The 18129-nt window shown below is 46.5% G+C and overlaps 1 protein-coding gene across 6 annotated transcripts in view; it reads left to right on the forward strand.

Moving 5' to 3' along the window:
• Positions 1 to 18129, forward strand: part of LOC138259714 (leucine-rich repeat and fibronectin type III domain-containing protein 1-like protein) — a 3031897-nt gene that overhangs the window by 1526685 nt on the left and 1487083 nt on the right. For all 6 annotated transcript variants that reach the window (XM_069207608.1, XM_069207606.1, XM_069207609.1 and 3 more), the window contains one exon: positions 14468 to 14573. The gene's annotated coding sequence lies outside the window, so the exon portion shown is untranslated. The remainder of the gene's footprint in view (positions 1 to 14467; positions 14574 to 18129) is intronic.

Consider the following 18129-nt stretch of genomic DNA (forward strand, 5'->3'; position numbering starts at 1 on the left):
AAGGACAACAGCGAAGAAACTGTCAGCATTCCTCCAGGTATGTACCCACAGTCACACACAAGACTACACCAGACAATTAACCCATCCGTGAAAGGTTTTGAGTGTAGGCCTCGGTATGTGTGACACAGTAGTAATTGAAACCATGTGGGCCCCTGAAATGGCGGCTGCCTGACCTCTAAACTGGGACAATGGAATTGTGGGATAACTGCGCTGGCGTTGGACACCGTCACGGTAGCAGGTCGTAGAGTGCGGCGCAATGCTGCCTTGGGAACATTGGACCCTATGGGTCCCAGGAGCCAATGAACAGGTGCGCTGGCGGTGATGATGCGCACCGCCGCGGACGTCACCGCCGCGGACGTCACCACCATTTTCTATCTCTTCAATCACTAGATACCTGACCTTCGACAGGAGAGGACCTACACTGCTAGTGCTGCTGTGACCTCGGTCTGGAAGCGACGATGGCTGCTGCGTCTGGGGAAAGGGCCCCTGCCTTCACTGCACAGGAGTTGGAGAAACTTGTGGATGGGGTCCTCCCCCAGTATACGCTACTCTACGGTCCTCCAGACCAACAGGTTAGTACACAGGGAGCACGTTGTATGGGCTAGGTCTGGGTGGAGAGGGCTGGGTGGATGAGGGAAGGGGCAGAGTACATAGAACAGTCATGCATGGGGATGAATGGGCCACAGGGATAGAGTTGGGAGGGGGCCAATTACAACGACGGTGCAGTAAGTAATGACTGTTCCTCTTTCCTTGTGCATGTCATGTAGGTCAGCGCCCACCAGAAGAGGGACATTTGGCGTGCCATCGCCAAGGAAGTCCGGACCCTGGGGGCCGACCAGAGACGGGGCACCCACTGCCGGAAGAGATGGGAGGACATTCGCCGCTGCAGCAAGAAGATGGAGGAGGCTCAGCTGGGGATGGCCTCCCAACGTGGGAGGGGTGCCCGTCGCACCATGACCCCCCTGATGTTCCGGATCCTGGCGGTGGCCTACCCGGAGTTGGATGGGCGCTTAAGGACATCACAGCAGACACAAGGGGGTGAGTACAACCTCATCCTATGGACTTTGCGTGCAGTGGAGCTGTCTGGGTGGGGGTGGTGGGCTGTGGGTGTCCCTAGGCCAGGGCGAGTTAGGTAGACAAGGCCCCTCCGTTATGTAGGCCATGTGGCACTCTACCCCAGCTAAAAAAAAAGGCAAATTGATGTATAGTTGCCCCTTTGCCATCCATTTGGGCAGATTTCTACCATTGCCATGTAGGCCATATCCCAGAAATAGCATGTGCAGAGGGCAGGAGCACGGCGTAATGCATGGGGCTGCTGCGTCTGTCTTGTCCACCGTAGTGGTGGCGGTATGCCATGCACTAAAACTTTCTTTCTCCTGTCTCCCCCCTTTTTCTGCTCTCACTGTCCTGTACATCAGCATCAACAGGCGGAGGTACAGTGGCACCGGAGCACGAGGGAGCTGCATCCCACATGGCCATGGAGGGCCACACCACAGACTCTGAATTCACCAGTGGGATGGAGGGCGAGGGGAGCTTCATGTCGGCCACCGGATCACCAACCAGCGACACGGACTCGTCCGCCGATGGGAGCTCCCCTTTGGTGGCGGCATCATCTGTGCGCCCCACTTCTACAGGTACAGCCGCCACCTCCCCTACCAGCACCGCCCTCCCAGCAGCCCCTCAGCATTCGCCCCGTGCCTGCTCACCCAGGAGGGTGGGCATCACCTTCGCCCCAGGCACCTCAGGCCCTGCCCCAGTCACCCCTGCTGCCCTCAGTGAGGAGGCCATTGACCTCCTCAGGTCACTCACTGTTGGGCAGTCTACCATTGTGAATGCCATCCAGGGTGTAGAACGAGAGTTGAAACACGGTAATGCATTCCTGGAAGGCATTCATTCTGGTCAGGCTGTCATTCAGCGAACCCTGCAATCTCTGGCCTCAGCACTGATGGCAGCCATTGTCCCTGTGTCCAGCCTCCCCCTCCAACTTCCTCCACCCAGACCCAATCCCCTGTACCCCAGCACATCCCAAGCACACCTACAGACCAGCATGCACACAACTCAACACACACAAGTAGCTCAAGCAAACATAGGCACCACACACACCACAGGCACTCACACAAGCATCACACCCATACAGATACAGCAACACCCACTGTCTCCACTGTGTCCCCCTCCTCCTCTTCTCCCTCCTCCCTCCCAGTGTTGTCTACACACACACCTGCATGCACCACATCTACAGGCACTAGGACTCGCACCAGGACACCCAGCACCACAAGCCGCTCACCTGCACTCACCACCTCCACTGCCATATACACGTCCCCTGTGTCCTCTCCCAGTGTGTCTGTGACGCCCCCTCCCAAAGTACCCAAACGCCGGCAATCACTCACCCAACATCCATCCACCTCACGACAGCCTCCAGTACCTGCACCTGCACCCAAAACAGCTGAAGTGACACCTCCTACAACCACCTCCTCTTCTTCCACTCCCAGAGCCCCTCCAGCTACCCATCCCAGTGGACGTCAGAAACTGTCCCTATGTCAAATTGACCTTTTTGCCCGTCGTAGCACCTCAGCCAAAAAGCCTCCAGTACCAGTGGTGCGTGTTCCAGGTTTTTGGAGTGTCCCATCCACCAGGGCAGGCAGTAGGACCTGGAGCCAAGGCACTGTCAGCCCACCCCTTGTAAAGGCTCTGAAATTGGAGAGTGCACGACGGTACCGTGTCAAGACTCCTGGTGGGACAAAAAGTGAAATGGGATCCAAGGCGATTGGTGAGTCAGCTGTAACTCCAAAGAAGGTGAGGAAGGTCCCGAGGAAGTCTCCCCAACCTGTTGTGAGTGTCACGGCGGAGAAGTGCGCCATCATTTCCGGCGGTCCTGACACAACTGCCAGCACTGTTGTTACTGGTCCAGAGACCACCGCCAGAGTCACAGCCCAGGAGGGCCCAAGTATCGTCACTGGTCAGGAGACCACCGCCGGAGTCATTGCCCAGAAGGGCCCAAGTATCGTCACTGGTCAGGAGACCACCGCCGGACTCATTGCCCAGGAGGGCCCAAGTATCGTTACTGGTCAGGAGACCACCGCCGGACTCATTGCCCAGGAGGGCTCAAGTATCGTTACTGGTCCAGAGACCACCGCCAGAGTCACAGCCCAGGAGGGCTCAAGGATCGTTAATGGTCCAGAGACCACCGCCAGAGTCATTGCCCAGGAGGGCCCAAGTATCGTCACTGGTCCAGAGACCACTGCCAGAGTCACAGCCCAGGAGGGCTCAAGTATCGTTACTGGTCCAGAGACCACCACCAGAGTCACAGCCCAGGAGGGCTCAAGTATCGTTACTGGTCCAGAGACCACCGCCAGAGTCACAGCCCAGGAGGGCTCAAGTATCGTTACTGGACCAGACACCACCGCCAGAGTCACAGCCCAGGAGGGCTCAAGTATCGTTACTGGTCCAGAGACCACCGCCACCGCCGGAGTCACAGCCCAAGAGGGTCCAGGATCCCACAGCCCCGCTGGGCAATGAAGGAACGTCAAGCCACACACCAACGTCCAGTGTGGAGTTGGTCATGCCACACACCAACATCCAGTGTGGAGCTCGTCATGCCACACACCAACGTCCAGTGTGGAGTTCGTCATGCCACACACCAACGTCCAGTGTGGAGTTCGTCATGCCACACACCAACGTCCAGTGTGGAGATCGTCATGCCACACACCAACGTCCAGTGTGGAGCTCGTCATGCCACACACCAATGTCCAGTGTGGACATCGTCATGCCACACACCAATGTCCAGTGTGGAGTTCGTCATGCCACACACCAATGTCCGTACCAGAACCACCATGGCAAAGCACTGCTGAACAGGCCAAAGACTGCCATGGTGAAGACCGCTGAACAGAGCAAAGACCGCCATGGTGAAGACTGCTGAACAGGGCAAAGACCACCATGGCAAAGCACCGCTGAACAGGCCAAAGACTGCCATGGTGAAGACCGCTGCTGAACAGAGCAAAGACCGCCATGGTGACGGCCGCTGAACAGGGCAAAGACCGTGTGGGTATGAATAGTCCGGCACATCAGGCATTGTTCTCCCATGTGCAGCTGGGACAGTGACAGGACATGTACTTTCACGGGGAGACTCATCCAGTCTGGGCACCAGTCCCACCCATTACCAGTAGAGAACTGCATCTACTTGCGAAGATGTGGCTTTGCACTCCCCAGGATGGCTCAGTGGGCAACCCACCCACTGTAGAGACTTGAGAGACTGTGGCTTTGCACTCCCCAGGATTGAACAGTGGGCAAGCCACCCACTGTAGAGACTTGAGAGACTGTGGCTTGGCACTCCCCAGGATTGAACAGTGGGCAAGCCACCCACTGTAGAGACTTGAGAGACTGTGGCTTTGCACTCCCCAGGATTGAACAGTGGGCAAGCCACCCACTGTAGAGACTTGAGAGACTGTGGCTTTGCACTCCCCAGGATTGAACAGTGGACAAGCCACCCACTGTAGAGACTTGTGAGACTGTGGCTTTGCACTCCCCAGGATGGTACAGTGGGCACGCCACCCACTGTAGAGACTTCAGAGACTGTGGCTTTGCACTCCCCAGGATGGAATACATGGGCATGTAGCCCCGTCGTGGATCTGGCTTTGCATTCATCTGGCTGAGGTGCCCCACCTTCCCTTCCCCCTGAGGTGCCTGTATTGTTTCAATCTGATGCCCCGGCAGTGTTCTCTCGGATTTTGGTCAGGTATCTATTGTGGGCCACGCCCATGCATTTTTGGACTGTTTGTGCACGGACATTGTTGTGTACATATCTGCACTACTTCTTGTATTGTATATTTAATTTTGACAGATTTCGTGATATATCAGTATATTTTTGTATGAGTAGTATATTGGCACAATACAAAGTTTGACCGCAATTCGCTTTGTCTTTGCATTCTTCCGGGGGGATTGTGGGTTGTTACTGTGATTTTTGTGACTGCATTTGTGTGTATGTTGTCTAATGCGAGGGTGGGGATGGGGGTGTTTGGTGGGTGTCCCCCTAACCTTTGCCTCCCCCCTCCCCCGTGTCGTAGGTGCAGTACTCAACGGTATCTTCTGCGCCTACGTCGCTGTTGGTCGTAGATGAGCAGGAATACAAGGGCAGGGAGTATTTGATGTTCCGGCTCCATGGTGTCCTCGTTCCTCGTGGGATGTGTTGAGGTGAGCGTTTTCCCATAGCAAAAGCTGTTTCCGCCGTGTTTTTATCCACGGTGAATCCGCCCCGGAAAAGGTGGCGGATTGGTGTGTTGTGATAGTGTGGGCGGTACATTGTCTCCTGTCTGTCTGTTGGCGGTGTCCGTCGCGCTGTTTGTCTGTACCGCCGTGGCGGGCGGTGTGCTAAAGTGGCTGTCTTAGTTGGCGGTTTCCGCCAAGGTCGTAATTCCCTTTTTTTGTCCGCCGGCCTGTTTGCGGTATTACCGTACCTTTAACACCGTCCGCCAGGGTTGTAATGACCACCTGTGTCTATTGTTCATTGACAACACTTTATTACTATTGAAAACTGCCTCCGGATTATTCAGGCTCCTGGAGAAATTCCTGTGGTTTTGTAGGGATTATGGTTTACAAATAAACAGTACCAGAAGCAAATATATGGTCTTTGGTGACACAAAGCATAAAGTGAAGAAACTGATATAATTAGATGATGTGATTCTCCAATGTGTCTCAGATTATGACTACTTGGGAGTCAGACTAGAGGATTCCCATAAATGGTCAGCCCAACTGCTAAGGTGCATCATGTCCCTGAAACAAAATGCAGAGGGTATCCTGAGATTTACCCGTAGATTCCCCAGCAATCTATTACACCAGCAATGGAAATATGCAAACGTAAAATCAGAGGGGGAGCCTTGTATGGTACACAGCTATGGGGCCATGGCAAATTGCATGACCTAGATAGAACGGAGAATTTCTTTTTAAAGGCCTTGTTAAAAATTCTCTCAAGCTCACCTACGCTGCCTATCCGAATGGACTTGAATCTGCATTCTCTAGCAGATATAGCTGCTTTGAAGCCACTACAATATTGGATAAGGATCTGGTACATAGATACTTTAAATCCATACAGGATATGGCTAAGAGTGCTCCTAGGTCCCCACAAGTAGAAAAAAACTGTGTGGTGTAGCTGTGTAAAAGTATCTTTTTTAAAGTTGGGTTAGGCTGCTATTGGTTAGATCCCTCGCACATTCCAAAGAATGCCCTCCAGATTTTGAAGGATGCATACTGGACGAGTGTGCTAATGGCAGAATTTGCATCAGTTTAATCTGGCAGCATGACAGATAGTTTTTTATCAGTTAAGTGTCACTATGAATTTGAGCATTATTTAGACACTATTTTACAGCCTTAAGCATGTGCACTTTACATTAAATTTCGAATTGGATCTTTACCACTACGTGATCTTACTTCCAAATTGAAGCAAACTGGAAGTCTAATAGACTCTTGCCTGATGGGATGTAAGACCAAAGAAAATATTAGCCACATCCTATTCCATTGTGCCATACAACAAGCAGAGGGCTTGTTGAATAAGACCACTCTGCAAAACTATGGGCATTAGGGATCGCCACTCAGCCCTCAGGATTTGCAGAACAAGCCTGCATGGGAGCGTGGTGTGTGCGGTGGCTAAGGGCCAGATGTAGGAAACTCCCAAATTGCGACTTGCAATTTGCGAGTCCCTGCAATTTGGGATGCAGAAAGGTGTCTCAGACACCTTCTGCGAGTCGCTATGGGGTCGCAAAGACCCACCTCATTAATATTAATGAGGTGGGTCGCAATTTGCGACCCCATAGTGACTCAGGGCACTCACGGGGATGGAGGCCTGCTGGGAACAGCAGACCTCCATGTCCTTGACTGCTTTTAAATAAGGCAGTTTTTTTTTTTCAAAGTGTAGCCCGTTTTCCTTAAAGGAAAACGAGCTGCACTTAGAAAAAAAAAACGAAACCTTTTGTTTCGGATTTTTTCAGGGCAGGTAGTGGTCCCTTGGACCACTGCCTGCTCTGAAAAAATATTTTTGGGTCCAGTCACAAAGGGGAAGGGGTCCCATGGGGACCCCTTCCCGTTTGCGAGTGGGTTACCATCCACTTCAAGTGGATGGTAAGGTCGCAAATGGAATTGCATACCACTGCGACTCGCAAATAGGAAGGGAACACCCCTTCCTACTTGCGACTCGGAAATGCATTTTGCGAGTCAGTTCCGACTCGCAAAATGCATTTCTACATACCAGATGGGGTTTAGCAACTCGCAAACGGTGTTTTTCGCCATTTGCGAGTCGCTAAACCTTTCCTACATCTGGCCCTAAGTTTCTAGTATCGATTTGGCACATTAAAGCAAAATCCGTAAGTACTAATGTATAACTTTGATTAGAGGACCCAAATTGTTCTTTTGATTAATATTCCTCCTACATGCACATATATCTATATTATATTGAGTTTTAAATTAACACGTAGAGTGGGAGAATGGATGCCACCATATTCTAATTTCTGATTATTTTTGTTTTTAAATTTACTCTTATGCCTTCTGAATTGAAGAGAGACGATGATGTTGATGATGAAAATTTCATTCCCTCGCGAAAAGAATTCAGGCCCGTATTTATACTCCGTTTGCGCCGAATTTGCGTCGTTTTTTTCTACGCAAATTCGGCGCAAAACGAACACCATATTTATACTTTGGCGTTAGACGCGTCTAGCGCCAAAGTATGGGCAAATAGCGTCATTTTTTTGCGTGAACGCCTTCCTTGCGTTAATGAGATGCAAGGAAGGCGTTCCCGTCTAAAAAAATGACGGCGACGCAAATGCGTCGTATTTATACTCCCGGGCAAAAATCACGCCCGGGAGGTGGCGGGTCAAAAAACCCCGCATTTGCGCCACTATTTAACGCCTGGGTCAGGGTAGGCGTTAAGGGGCCTGTGGGCTCAAAATGAGCCCACAGGTGCCCTCCCCTGCCCCCAGGGACCCCCCCTGCCACCCCTGCCCACCCCAGGAGGACACCCAAGGATGGAGGGACCCACCCCAGGGACATTCAGGTAAGTTCAGGTAAGTATAATTTTTTATATTTTTTAATTTTTTTTGGGTGGCATAGGGGGGCCTTATTTGTGCCCCCCTACATGCCACAATGCCCAATGACCATGCCCAGGGGACACAAGTCCCCTGGGCATGGCCATTGGGCAAGGGGGCATGACTCCTGTCTTTACTAAGACAGGAGTCATGAAATGGCGTCTGGGCGTCGTAAAAAAATGGCGCAAATCGGGTTGAGGCGATTCTTTTGCCTCAACCTGACTTGCCCCATTTTAAGACGCCCTAACGTCATTTTTTCCCAACGCCGGCGCTGCCTGGTCTACGTGGTTTTTTTCCACGCACACCAGGCAGCGCCGGTCTGCTTGCGCCGGATAACGCCATTCCATAAATACGGCGCCCGCATGGCGCTTCAGAATGGCGTTAGACGGCGCTAAATTTTTTGACGCTAAACTGCGTTAGCGCAGTTTAGCGTCAAAAAGTAGAAATATGGGCCTCAATGTTTTACCGCATTTTGAATTTCTGTAACTGAGCCATAACTCATTTGGCAAGGCCCTTCCTGCTCTCTTTTCTAGTACTGTACTTGGCACATTTCTTTGAACAAACCATTTCATTTTGCACAAATTCAAAACTTTTAACTAATACTTTAGATCTATATGTATGGTGTTTGAGTCTTATATGCCCAAACCTTATGTCTTGGAATCTGGACAAGGCGCATTTTATTATTCCAAGGATTTTATTATTGTTTCCTCTTTTTATATTGTTTTTATGATTAATTGAAGGTTTTTACTGTGTGTATATATTGGGCTTTTATGGCATTTTTGCCAAAATAAATTTTTTCATTTGAATTTGTTGTGACAACCTTATGTTAAAATGTAATTTATACTTTATACTAACAGTACATATTACTAATGTACTAACAGTACATATTAGTATATTATGATATTGCATTTTTAGGGATATGTAAAGTATTAAGGAGTTTAAAAATATGTGCAAAGTGAGAAAAATACAGTTCTCTGTTATATGAAATGCAGTAATAAACCTTTTCCATTTATATGAAATGTATTATTCATATTGATGAAATATTATTCATGTTGGATTTTCTTAGTTGCATATAACGTGTTTCACTAAAACATATAAATTGAAAGCATTTTATATTTTCTCTTGCGTTAGCATGAGTGAGGCCTGTTGAAGCTGTTGAAGCTTGTAATTTGTGATTGTGTTACAAATGTTGATTCACTTCCTAACATGAACTTTATTCTAGGTTATGTTCTCATGCAAAGCTTAGCCAGTTGGTAATAGAGTCTGTTTAAGAATATATAGAACGTAGCATAGTGTCCTTGACGGAAGAACAGTGTGAAACATAGACTGGATTTGTATACAATTGTTTCAAATGTACATGGAGTCATACAGATGGATTGTTAACTCTGAGTACCGTTTTATCTCAGTGTTTCAGATATTTGTATTGTTGTTATGCATGATTCAATGCATAGTTTTGTTAATGTTAGTTCACCTGAATATATTTTGAACCCTTGGCCAACCCTCAGTGATAATTTGTCTTTATAACTTGATTTTGTGCATGACTTTGAGCTTGTGTATGGTATAAGTCTTTTAACTTTATTACTGATTGGAGGTTTCTTCTGTGGCCACATTGGTCAAGGTTGTAGGAAAGTTCTCCTTTTTGCCCTGGTCACCCCCAAACTTTTTGGACAGATACTGGTGGTTACTGACTCTTGGCCATGCCCTGGGTACTGCTAAGCAGTCCCAGGGCCAGTGCTCTGTGTAAAGTGGATACGCTAATTAGGGTAATTATAATTGGCAGTATCAACCTACCTATAAGTCCCAAGTATATGGTAGGCCCTGTAGGTTAAGGAGCCCCAGCATAGGTAGTGCACCCACACAAATGAGGTACCCAGTTTCATGTTAAAGGCAGGCCTGCCTTGCTGGCTGCTTTTTAATTAATTAAAGTTACCTTCAAATTCAACTTTGGAATTAAAAGTACGTCTTAAAGTACCCTATTTTTACATACAAGTCACCTCTAAGGTGTGCCCTAGTTGGGTGCAATGTAACTATAAGCAGGGACCTTATAAAATATCTTGTATAAACCCTGGTGAGGGAAAATATCCAAATTCAAGTTTCCCTCATTGTAGTGACTTGGCTCCATAGGCTACAATGGGGAGACTTTATTTTTAACTAGTAAAGTCCCAAAAGGACCTACATATTTCAAGTTTGGTATCAAACTGACTGTTATAATAAATCCAACAAATTCCCATTGTTGAAATTAATATAACTAGTTCAGGGAAAACATTTTAGAACTTTACCTGAAAGTTGCCAACTTCAGCCCTGTAATGCCCTTCTCCTATTGGCCAGCCTTTGGCAGGCTGGCCAGGCTGCCTTGATGAGGTGTGAAGTGCCTGGGGTGAGGACAAAGGAAGTGCCTGGGGGAGGAGATCTGCCTCAGAAGATGGTGAAAGAGGATGCGGGAGAGCCAAACTGGACTTCAAAGGAGAGAAGGACATTTGGAGCAGCTTAGGACCTCCCCCATTTCCTGCACACCCAGGAAACCCGGTGCCCACTTGATTATATTTGGAGAGGGTGGAAAAGGGGTGTGTTAAGGAATTTAAACCACACTAGTGGGTAGATTCAGCCAGACCTAAACTCTGAAATTTAATCTCTGCCATTTTGGATTTTTAAAGGCTGTTGCTCCCTAGGATTGTGGTCATCCAAGAGGGCGGTGGTCTGCCTGTAATTGAACAGTTGCCCCCAACCCCATGCTTTCCATCCCAGGAGCAAGGATAAGTATGGCACAGCTGCACCCACACCTCAGATCCCTACCAGGAACAAAGACAAGAAGAAGAAGAAGAAGGACTGCCCTGCTGGACCCCTGACCTGCATCTCAAAACTGCAATCTGAAGGACTGCACCAGCTGCACACTTGGGCTTCAACATAAAAAGGACTTTGCCTGGTTTCAACTGGTTCAAGAAGGGACTCCCTGTTTGCTACAAGTAGGAACTAGCTAACCAAAGGCCTCCTCATTACAGCCTAAAGAAACTGACCAGCTGACCACTGTCCAGTGGTCATTTTTAAGTTTGAGCCAAGTGCATTCTGGGAGTTGGTGTCCTACCCCTCAAGGAGCAACTCAGAGCTTCTGGAACCTTGGAGTGAACTGTGGACTCATAAAGAACCTTCAAAGACCTTCTGGAAAAAGATCCAGAAGTTTAGAGAAGATTGGAAAACGTTTGGCAAACAGCTCGATAAAGAGACCGACCAAACGTTGTGAGTGAAGCCAGCTTACATCGACTGTAACCAGGCCTGCAGGTTTGTCCTGCTGAAAAGCTTAAGAGCCCCTGACTTCCAGAATTTCACTGGGGGCTTCTGGAAAGGCAATCTGGCGACGTTGACACAAGATTGGCATGCTGTGGAGGGTCATTCGACGTTGGAGAGAAAAAGCTCCAAAAAAGAGACAAAGGGGGTCATTCCGACCCTTGCGGTCATAGACCGCCAGGGTTGGGGACCGCGGATGCACCGCCAACATGCTGGCGGTGCATCCAGGCCAATTCTTTCAGAAAAGGGAAACCGGCGGTTTCCCGCCGGTTTTCCCCTGGCCTGAAGGATCCTCCATGGCGGCGCTGCAGGCAGCGCTGCCATGGGGATTCCGACCCCCTTCCCGCCAGCCTAGTTCTGGCGGTTTTGACCGACAGAACCTGGCTGGCGGGAACGGGTGTCGTGGGGCCTGGGCACTGCATGGGCCCCCTAACAGGGCCCCACAAAGATTTTCAGTGTCTGCAACTGCACCCGTCGCACCCTTTCCACTCCGCCGGCTCCATTCGGAGCCTGCATCCTCGTGGAAGGGGGTTTCCCGCTGGGCGGGCGGCCTTCTGGCTCCCGCCGCCCGCCAAGATTAGAATGACCCCCAAAGTCCGAATGTGAAACGTTTACCATGACTTCCTGCACAGCATATCTGAGTAGGGCTTTAGGGACGTCGGATCCAATTTCAACTTTGGCCTGGACGAAATTCGACAAAGTCCGAAGGTAGACTTTTTCACTGAGGTCTCCTGTGACACGTTTCCAAAGAGGGCTCCGGGAGGTGGGATCATCCGTCCCAGTGAGAAAAATCTTCAAGAAAAAGACTAAGGGGCAGATTTAAGGAAAGTTGCACTGCACCAAGTACAGTACCACTTTCCTTGTGCCCCTTAGCGCCCCCCTACCACTACCATATGTGCGCCATATTTAAAATGCAGTGCACTATGGCTCACATTAGGGGGCAATTGCATCATTTTTTTATGCTACTGATGTACTCTGGAGGAGTAACACCAAACTTTTGGTGCTACTTTTGCAGAGTACATAGTGGCACATTATAAATAAAGGTATGCCCCCTTTTAACGCCTGCTCTGAGCAGGCATTTAAAGTGCTGATAAAAATTAGATTTCCTTGCACCATTTTGTTGGCACCCATAACGGGGAAGCGCCCCCCTGGCATACATTATGCCTGGTGAAGGCATAATGTGGTGCAAGGGTTTTCGAAGTGGCGCAATGCATGCATTACGCCACTTCGTAAATATGGCGTAGGGAAATGCCAATTTAGCGCTGCCTTAGCATAAAAAATTACTCTATGGCAACCCTAAGGTGGCGTTAGGGGCTCTTAAATCTGCCCTTAAGTCCAAAAGTAAACTTTTGACAGAGACCTCCAGCTTGCTGTAGCCGAGCAGGGCTCCATTGCGGTCTCCCTCAAATTTTCACTTTGCCCCGGTCGAGGTGTGGCCAGATATCCTAAGTGGTGCTTTCAGTTTCTAAGCGCTAAAAAAACATTTATTCTTTAAAAATTCATAGCTCTGGTCCCCCTTATCTCCCATTTTCTTAACTTTGGTGTCAAATTAAAGATACAAATATTTTCCATTTGTATAAATTGATTTCAGATTTTTAAACAGTTTACTGTGTTTTAGTTTGTTACTGTTTTGTGGTATTTGAATGCTTTACACACTTTGGGGGTTATTACAACTTTGAAGGAGGTGTTAATCCTTCCCAAATGTGACGGATATACCACCAGCCGTATTACGAGTTCCATAGGAAATAATGGACTCGTAATACGGCTGGTGGTATATCCGTCACTTTACTGTCACTTTTGGGATGGATTAACACCTCCTCCAAAGTTGTAATAACCCCCAGAGTCTCCTAAATTCAGCCTTGTTGCTTGTTGCCAAGCTACCAAGGGTTGAGCTAGGGTTAATGTACTGAGACCTAACTGGATCTAGTGGGGGTGAGTGACCTAAATCTAAGTGTAGGTACTTACCTGCCCTTACTAATAATCCACTTTCCAACAATGGTGTTTAAATTGGTTGTGGTGTTGATTACATTTTGTTGATGGTTCTATCACACTACTTACTGGGTCCAAAGGTCCATCAACCTTGGTGAGCATTTGATTCCTGTGAAGGATGATAAATGCTGCAATAGGTCAAAGCATCAAATGAGTTATATTGTGGCCGAGAAAGTGTTGGGTGCTCAGCCTTCCTCAAAGTATCTCTACATATCAGTTTTCAGTGGCAGGAAGAGTTCAATCACATGTGATATTCTGTAGCAACACCAATATATCTTTCAAACTGCTAGTTGAACAACTACTTTAACTGTTTAAATACCTGTTTTAGAGACAACTGTTGAAAGTCCAATATTTTAATTTGTAAAACTATATGGTACAGCATATGGTAAAGCTAATGGTGATAATTTTGTGCATTGAGCTAAAATGTCATAAAATATTTCCTTCGGTATATATTGCTTGTGGTTTGAAATTTTAATTCCCTTTATCTTGATTTGCCATGGTTATAACTTGTTTAGTTTTATGCCAATAGTAAGATTCCATCAACCACTTTTTTTTAGTGTACAAAACATGTTTGCAATGATAGAAAAGTCAAGTCTGGAATTATGTTTCCTCACTTGAACCCATTATTTAGGACCCAGAGATACAATTGTACAACATTATATTCCACTGCTGAGGAGCTTACCAGTCAGAGCTATGGGCTACATGGATGAATCTAGACAGGAAGACTTGTTAGTACATGCAATTTACCCATCCCATTCCGGTCAAGTGGTACGGTATGCACGGCAAGCTCCACTAATGTTCTCCTGATAATTCTAAGATGTCTGAAAAACAACACTTCCACAACATGCTAGAGCTGGCAGGCCATTCCTGATTCACCTACTTCGAGTAGGATCTATGGTAGAAGAGGAAAAAAACAAACAAAAAACACCAGTTCATCGGATCAAAATCACCTCATACTTAGAACAGGGTTTTGTTTACCTTATAACATTGTTTGGTCTTTCTTGCTTTGTGAAATTTTGAAACTGAGTGATACCCTACGGGCTGAAAATATCTTGGAGCACACTGTTGTTGCTGACAAATTGATGGACTTTTGAAAGACCCACTAACAGCTTCTTTCTCTTTTTACACAGCTGGTAGGTGTATTGCGGTCAACTGAAGTCCCCAGGTCAGGAGCCAGCACCATTTCACTTGGATCATTTTCAAGAAGATCGGAGACCTCATTCATCCTTTGTTGTGGTAAGACGTGGGGGCTATTTTGTCAGTCTGAATGAGGCATGAATTTCATGTTATCCATGAAAGAAATGTTCTGAGGCCCACAGGTACCATAGGTAGCGCCTGTATGTTGATAGAGTAGGTCTTCTACAACTAGGTTCATTGGATCTTGATGCTGTCCATATGAGATCCCCATTGTCAAATGATAGCAGCTAACACCATCAACTGATGAGAAATTTGCTGTTGGAATGCCTGTCAGAACTCCTCCAGAAAATACGTTGGATGATACTTTGCTGACATTTTATCTTCCATATTTCCCAATAGTCTCCAAACCCATGTAGCCTCATCAGTGCACTACTATTCACCTTATCACCCCTCTATTTGACCTCTTAATTTTCTGCATCTTCTGACTTTTCCTTTATATCATGTCGGTAACAATTTTTCTTTTAATAATCTACATTTAAGCTGTGTAGATATATCTGTCAATCTCATCCATTGCTGTTGCTTTCCTTTGACTCTCTTCTTTATTGTTTGCTCCTCGTGGGTAAATTTGTCAATTCGCCAGTTTATCACTAATCTGTGGTTTCATCAGCCAACTAGTGACTTTCAAGCTTGGGTCATAGGTGAATCGCTGCAAAACATGCATGGAAGGATATTGAGTTGCTGAGAATCCACCAGCCTCTTGCATGTTTCTTCTAGCCAAAGGGTGTTTGTCATACAGTTGCTGTGTTGTGGTAGTGGGTGTAGCTTTTCCTTGTAAGACAGTTTTGCATTGTTCTTTTTGTGGCACTCACAAGTTTTGGTTTAACCACGTGCTACCCTGCATTATTTTCCACCTGAAAATGCACCTTTCATCTTGTAAATTCAGTTCTAAGGACAGTCACCAAGACAAGGATGTACACATGTGCAGATGATAGTTTTCTTGAAATTCCTCACTGTGGTCCTCAAACAGTCTATGAACTATTCCTGAGACATGGACAATGCAGGTACGCTGCACATGTTCTGATGCCTGCTGAGATCTATATTGTCTCACGCCTTCTCAATTCATGCGTATCATGAGATTTGGCATGTGTCAGAACACTATGACTACTACTCAGTAGAACAATCTTTTCGTAACCATCAGATTTATGACATCTTTTAAATAACAAATCATACTTTGGAAAGGTTCCCCTCAAACACTGCCACCATTCAGGCTCATGACCTCAACTTCCCGGCAGACACATGGTTCACCTTGTGTCTATCCACAAACAACTCATTAAAAAATTAATTTACTCTCCACTTAGACACCGGAAGACTTCTGCCATGACCTCAGTGTCACTAAATACTCATACTGTTCTTACTTGAAGATGCTCACTTGGTGTCTGTGGCGGGAGATTTACTAATTTCAAGCTTAATGTGGCAGAGCAACCAAAGTTGCTGCATTGCAAAACTGGAAGAAAGCATCACGGAGCCATATCGACTAAGATATGGTGCGACTTCTCTCCCCAGTGCTAGCTACAGTTCGGCTGCCTAGTGCCCTGTGCACACCTATGTACAATGCAGAACTGTGTGCTGGATGTCTAGCAGTGGGTTTGTACTTAAACGTTACACTTCTAGTGCAAGATGTCATGCTGAGACAAAGTTTACGACTTTTTACACATCTGGATTCTTACAGTACAGGGTAGCATACATGCAATATTTGAAAAGTTAGGAGAAATGAAAAGATTTCTCCAACTTAATGTCTGCATTAAAGAAGGGTTATTGTTTGCAACAATACCTGTCTACCATGGGTAGTAGGTGGCTTTGTTTAAAAAACCATTGCTAGTAGCATGGAAATGCCCATCTGTCACCCATCAGATGTCCCTCAAAGCAAAGTAGTGAAAAGTAGCACAAAGCACTATTTGCATTGCTATATAGGTTACTTCTCAGCATAAATAAAGTTTTGCACTAGAAAGTAAATATTCTATCAATACTTTTCACTGGTTTTCGTCACTTTTTGCTTCTTTTCATTTGCGCTAAGCATTGTTCAATTCGCCCCATGTATGTAAAGGATACTTTTTCCAAAATTAAAATACTACTAATATGGACAATTACATAGAATCATGAACCTCTGTCTTTTGCATCTGCTAGTGACTCTTGGCACAATTGACGACAGCTTCTTATTTAAGAAACATCTGTAACTGAAGAAAAGATTGGATGATATTTTAACTATCCAGGAAAAAGGTTGTGCATGGCTCTACAGAAGTTAAAAATGCCCATTTTGTGGGTGCTACATCACTAAGTAAGGCATGGAATAACATGCCTTTGTCACAAAAATGAAACATCCGTGATTTGTACTCATTAGTGAATTTCTAAACGCAGTATCAAAAGAATCTAGATGCAAGGCAGGAGCCTAAATTAAACCTAAAGAGGTTTTCAGGCCAGGGCAGAAAACATGCCAGAAGCGAGTGCAAAATGGTTTCTTCCTGCGCCAGTGGAGATAAGCAGTTGTTGATAGGAACGAGACGAGAAATGGCGCCGCCGTGATAACGGCTTATCATGCGCTGAGCCGGAGTGCTGCACTGAATGCTGAGCACGGCCTTGGACTTCTCCATCTCCCTGTACAATGGGAGCCATCAAGAGTGCAGTGGAAAAATAAAGTGCTAAAGCAAGTGTACTGTATTTTAGGGTCCCACAGTTCTTTTTTTCCCAAATAGTCTCTCAAAATCTCCAAACCCTTCAGCGAAACAAGCATTGACAAAGCTGTTAGGTCTTGACGTTGCTGTCGGACTTTTGGTTTTGTCAAACCTTGTTTCTTGCCATGGTTTAAGGGAAACTTTATCTTTGGGGGAGGTCCAAGGCCCTGACCAATATATAGAACATAATATAATAGGGGCTAAAACCCAAAACACATTTTTGGTCTCAAAAAGCACACGTTGACATGGTAATCCATGACATTGAATGGAACTACTTGAAATGTGGCTATGTTCCATGTGAAACATTATAAGACCATCACGGACAGGAAAGGTGATATATAATTAAAGCAGGCTGACACATTGCCCCATGCAGTCTGCTGTAGTCATAGATGAAAATCGGAAATGACACAACAACAGACCAATGGATGAGGGCTGAAGTTAACTGCTTGTGTGCGATGTGTTCCTTGTGAAATAGCAGAATATTGTCACTCACAGAGAAGTTAGCCAATGGCTGAACTGCCTGTCCAATTGCCCCACGCTGTACGCTGTGCTGGGCATAAGAAAAGTTTGAAATATACAACAAAGCAAAGGCTCAAATTAGGTATATTAAATAGATAATTTTTGTAAAATAAAAAGGTCTTGGCTAACACCTAAAAAGAACCTGCAAGAAAAAGTTAGTCACAATTAACCTAAACCTGTGTTTTTGTTATTGTGCTGCAAGGGAGCAACAGAAATTGATGGAATTACATAATAGTACTTCAGTGCTAATGGCTCCGTGGGTATGACTTGGAAAGATGTGTGACTTCAATACCCATTTAGAAAGCGCTCCTTACAGTCTAGCAATTGTGTAATTGGCTGTGCAAAATGTGTGCCACAATGTTATTGCTGCAAAGCGTTATCATTTATATTGTAAAGCTATTATGGTT

This window comes from Pleurodeles waltl, chromosome 9, assembly GCF_031143425.1.
Source record: "Pleurodeles waltl isolate 20211129_DDA chromosome 9, aPleWal1.hap1.20221129, whole genome shotgun sequence".
Classification (NCBI taxonomy): domain Eukaryota; kingdom Metazoa; phylum Chordata; class Amphibia; order Caudata; family Salamandridae; genus Pleurodeles; species Pleurodeles waltl.